Source organism: Gymnoscopelus microlampas (genome assembly GCF_963454915.1).
Source record: "Gymnoscopelus microlampas genome assembly, chromosome: 12".
NCBI classification, from domain to species: Eukaryota; Metazoa; Chordata; class Actinopteri; order Myctophiformes; family Myctophidae; genus Gymnoscopelus; species Gymnoscopelus microlampas.
The window spans coordinates 29,101,747-29,107,867 of NC_139949.1; positions in this window are offsets into that span (position 1 = coordinate 29,101,747).

Genomic DNA, 6,121 nt, shown 5'->3' on the forward strand with positions numbered 1-6,121 from the left:
CCGGGACTTGTATACATTATGTAAATAACAGCTCACACAATGCCGGAAGACTCCAACAATAAAAATAAGAAAATAAACAAAACAACTAATATAACAATATATAATTACATATTATAACTATCTATTCCTATTAAGCACTTTATAAATATATATATATGATAATAAGTACAATGTACACATTTTTATTTGATAAACAATGGAAACCAAAGCTTCTAACTGTCTCTCTGTCTCTCCTTTCTTTTTAAATTGCTAAAATATTTACCATTCATGCCAGCCATGATGTGAAAGTGAGTTCTTTGATGATTAAGTAAGGTATGCTGGAGGAAGCTTATCAATTATTCATTCTTTAGATAAAAGGACTAAGAGTCATCCCCACTAGCCTCTGTACACCAGCACAAAATGCAATGCTATGACAACGTCAGTCCTCTTTGCCAGTAACTATAAGCAAATGGGTGGTCAGTGTGAGTCATGCTTGTGTTTGCAAACTGAATTCATTTTTCTTTCTTGTTTTTATTTATTACTTAATAAAACTATGAGTGGTTCTAGTCACACAGACCTCCCCAAACACCACAAAAATGGTTATGTTGAAAGAACATCATAAACCTTCTATGTACAGTAGCGAGCATAAATCATCATTTTATCTTGCATATATTGTTCCATTCATGGAGCACCTGATAGCATTTTCTATAGGTTAAAATTGTCATAATGTAAAACATTATCTTAATAATCAGTGGGATTCCTCTTCCACATTGCAGTTTACAAAAGTAGATTAAACAATCTAAGTTTTTGCGGCGTATCTATAAAATCAATACTTGCTATGTGGGTCTCAAATTTGTCATTTTGTCTAGGATGTGTACAGTACCTCTAGGTAGGTTTCATTTGATCTCTGCATGAGAAAAATAACGTGTGTAAATGTATATTTTTGTTCTTGGATTTTTACATTAACATTTCAAGCTAGCAGTCTTGTGATAATAGATGTTTAATATTCAATAGAATGTGTGAGGAACTACTACCACAAAATTAAGCTAAACACTTCAGGAATGATTTAAAATGATTATCATAACAGAGGGAAACATTGGTTGGGAACAAAACAAATAATATTTAAAATACCCATAATTACTTGGTTAGGTCCTACCACTGGCACAATTCTCAGGTTTGAAAATATGCTTTGACTTAATGCAGACTTTATTAGGCCAGATATTATGTATATAACACTGAGTGGGCTAAAATGGCACGAATCTAATAGAAATAATATTACGCAAATATTCCAAAAAAATCTATGTAGCCTACACCATTCTGTTGAAATCCACAAAAGTGGCCTTGAACAGCATCTGGATGGATGTCCAATGTTAAATTATGTTACTGAGCTGTTATGTATTTATAATAATGCATATATTTTGATGGGAATACATTTCACTGCAGTGCAAATTTGGCATAATGCAATTCTGATTTGTAGACGTTTTTTATTATTTGTGTGTACGTGCGTGCGTACGTACGTGAGTGCGTGCACACATGTACACACACACACACACACACACACACACACACACACACACACACACACACACACACACACACACACACACACACACACACACACACACACACACACACACACACACACACACACACACACACACGTGCCTGTGTCTGCAGTAGCAAACCAGGCACCTTTTTCACATCTTACTGCTAATACACCAGATGTTGTAGTGGTCAATAAAGTGTTTGTTTTAGAGGTAGTCTGCACCTTTGTCTCAAGCCTAGAGGAAGCCTTTATGACCACGGTCATTAAATACCAACCATGCCTACATTTCATCTCAGAGCTTGATTCTTCAGTAGGTGCACTACTTGTTTTCATATTTGGCAGCCTAGCACACTCACAGGTTGGTCATAAAAGGGCTTCAAAATGTGGGATACCCAAAAGGGCTAAATGGCTTGCAAAATACTGTGCTGTCTGTCTCTGCTATCATTGGCATCCATACAGTATGGCGGATATGTTGCTACTTCTACCCCTGAGAACTGCTGTACTGTGTTTTGTATTGTGAAGACCTATGCTACTGGTCCATGATTTTGTAAATGTACTCTACTGAACCTTCAATATTAAATTGAAACTGAAATGTGTGCTTGTAACGTTTTCTTCTATGCGGAAATACATAAATGGCTATGTGTGAGAGAAAGAAAGCAAGAGAGTCAAAGAATGATTAACACGAACATTCTTAACAACTAAACCTCTCACTCCATTTGAGAAAAGATGAGTGAAGGACTGTTTTTTCTTCTTCTCAGCATTACACTTCATCAGGTGCTAAGTGATGAATGAATAAGAAGAGAATTTAAATAAAACAAGAACGTATGACCCTTTTTTCGAGGTCAGGCATGTAGTGGATAATGGGATGTGTGAAGCTTGTGTTTTCTGCCATGTAGTTGATTGATTTGGCCAGCATTGGTAATGCAAGACATGAGTTACAAGAATATGTAGTTGTTACGTGATAACAAGTTGTTTCGAATTTTTGCATTACATTTGTAATGTTTACATTACAATTGATTGGATTCTGTAATATTTCAATATTTAATTATTAAGAATTGGTACAGTAAAACATATTGGTAATACTCACAGATGGACTTGAGGAAGTGTGGTACAAGAATCAATATATCAACCAATAACTCATACTAAATATCAACATTTTAGAAACAAGGACAAACCGCAACCACTAGTCTTTACAAGCACCTTCACAGAAAACAAGGGCAATGCCGCTTACAATAAGCAGACATGGCAACCAATCATGACACTTTCAGACCCTTCCTTTCCACAGCCACGCCCCCACCTTTTTGTGACATGCAATATACTACATTTTCATCCATGATACACATGATGAAAACAGAGCTATATTGTCCAACTTGACCATACTGTACAATACCAAATACTCTAAAACCAGTTCACCTGTGATGCAAGCTTGTACATCTGCTATTTTTGTGCAGTATTTGAACATTTCTTTTATACTTTTGAATTTTTAAGACAAATGTTCTCTTCTGGGGGTCCATGGCCTTAATGGGTTGCACAAATGATAAAAACGTAAACATACAAAGTTGTTCTTTTAACCTGAGGTAGAAATTGCAGAAAATAATTATAAAATTATAAAATGTAAACGTAACAAAGTTGTTTTTCTTGTTTTTAAATATATTATATATTTTGTCAAAAATATATGATATATTTTGTCATATCCAGCCTACATTTGCAAAGATTTCAGTGCCGAGTAGACCCCGTTACATTTGTGCAACAAGAGAAGAGCCAGTGCCATATTAATGTTTGAGCATTTTGGGTATTTCTTTCCCAAATAAACAAGCCTTTGGGGGGCCTTTAAAGTTATGTTACAGCAATTTCACATGAGAAATGTATCATCTGATGTTATTGTTATTAACTTCTTCCCGCCAATAACATAAGACATGCAATGTACAACATTTTCATCGATGATACACATGATGAAAACATATTATATATAAATATATTATATATTATGTCAAAAATATATTCGATATTTTGTCATATCCAGCCTACATTTGCAAAGATTTCAGTGCTGAGTAGACCACGTTACAGTTGTGCAACAAGAGAAGAACCAGTGCCATATTAATATTTGAGCATTTGTTTTTTTTTAACAGACATACCTGGAGTGTGTAGTTTGATGTTGTGTGTAACAGACATGTCCAGCAGTTTGTTTTGTTTCTCCAGCAGAGTTTCTAGTGTCTCTAATCTATCTCTCTCTGGAAGAGGTTGCACATGAACTCTGCAGCCGCACTGAGGCGCTCCAACACAAACACTTTGACAAGCTTCACACAACAAACATCAGCACCACCTGCTGTTTGTCCAAAGCACACAATATCTCCTCTCTCCCACCGAAGTCATGTGTTCATTTATCTTCAGCCATACAGACTCCATTTGCCACCTCCTTTAAGACACATGTCCGAGAGTTTCTAGTGTCTCTATCACTCTCTGGAATAGGTTGCACATGAACTCTGCAGCCGCACTGAGGCGTGCAGCCCTATATCTAGCAAACACGCCCCCTTGTCACAGAACTCTCTGGAAGAGGTTGCACATGAACTCTGCAGCTGCACTGAGGCGGCAGCGCTCCAACATGACGTGTTTTTTTTTACCAAATACAAATACAAATAAAACTCCACACAGAAAGGCCCAGTTGGGTTCAAACCCTGAACCTTTTTACTGTGTGTGAGGCAACCACTGCTAATCACTGAGCCACCATATAGCAACCCTTAGCTGTAAGTACTTTAAGTATGATGAGATGGCAAATGTATAAGTTGTGGAGGACGAGGAAGATAAAAAAAGAGGATGAAGTGGAAGAAAAAGAACGAGGAAGAAGTTTACATTATTTTCACAACTCTAGACTTGAAGTCACAACCTTCAATGCCAGAGGCAGCCGCAGATTATGAACAGATTGGTATTTATATAACAAGAATGTACAGTAAAAGTGTAGGTTATAGCATTTTCACTCAGATGTTATGTGCCATGTGCCTTGTATGGATTCATATTTCGTCAAAATGAATATCTCCCACAGAGTTTTAATGGGGGAGGTGAGGTCTGAAGATGTTGCAAATTGTGTGCAACTTGCTGAAAATAGGCTATGTATGTTATAATTGAATTACAGTTTATGAAATAATCTGAGTGATGGATTGTATGAATGTTTCTTTTGACCGGGCCTAACTGTTAGTGGAAGCTGCAGCAGGTACAGCTGAGTTTAATGACCCTTCAAAGTTTTATCTTTAGACGGTTGCTATAGCGACACCATCAGGGGAACTGTTTTGGACCAGACTAGACTGCTGCTGTTAATTTCCTGCATTTTGCATGTGGAATGACAGTTTTAGAATAGGCATATAGACAAAAGCAAGAGTGACTCTGCACTAATTACATTGTTTGCTTGATTATTTTGCAATTGTTCAATTCTTGTTTGACTGGAGTCTGGACTCATGTGCAAGGGTGCAGTCAGTCAGAGAGACATTGATAGGCTACTACATCATCTAGCTGACATGGTTTTCCTCTTTGTAGCCATATCTCTCTGAGGGCTAAACTGCTGCTGTATGACTTCCACAAATTGCCAGACATCTCAGCAGCAAGCCAGCAACAATCTTTTGGATCCGGCGGAGCCAACAAAATCATTCACCCCCAAACAGCTGCTATGTAAATGTGGAGCATGGCTTGCTGCTCTACCAGGAAGGCTGTTTAATGCCATCTGAAAGCTGTGTTTTTATCATCTTGGTTTACTAACCACCGTAGTAGATTAGACATAATTCCAGCAAATACTCAAAGAGTGGGGTGAAGATGAGTACGGAAAATCTACTGCGGATGCGTTATCGGAAATGAATGCATCACATAAAAACGCCAGACTATACTATGCCTTTTTCTAACTCTGGTTGAGCAGTTAATACAACTGCTTACTGATACTGGGCTCTGGACCATTGCCTATAGTCCCATAGCCTGGAGGGGCTGTCGAGCTATGGCTGGCTAGTTGGTTGTCTAGCAACATTGCCCAAATACTGTATTTTGCGGACAGCAACTACAATGATAATGTAAGTCTGCTTTTGGACAAGATATTTTTCTCTCTGTGATATCTTTACTGTTTTTGGACAAGATAGTTTTCTCTGAGATTTTTTAAATGTGTAGCTATATTATCTTCAGTGATAACTCCAGTTATATCTAAAGTTTAGCACAACTCTAGTTCTGCCTAATATGTCAATACATTTAGCAATCGTGTGGTACACATTAAGTGACCCAATATTCCTTGAATAGCACATTTGGCATTTTGAAAATAGCCGATCTACAAGCTCACAATGCGTGCACAGTGGTGCAACACAGCCATTGTGAGCTTGTAGATTCTGCTATTTTCAAAAAAATTGATACATTTCATACATTTGAAAACTTCTGACATGGGACATTCTGCATAATTAGTACTTTCTACTTTTGGTACTTCAAGTGTACACATTGTAAAGCGTTTGCCTGACGACCAACTAGCCAATCACAGCGCTAACCTGTCTCTGGGCTATGGGATGCGTGGATTATATCGGCTATATCAACCCTTTATGCTATCAACGAGGGCTGTTACATCGGTTACATCAC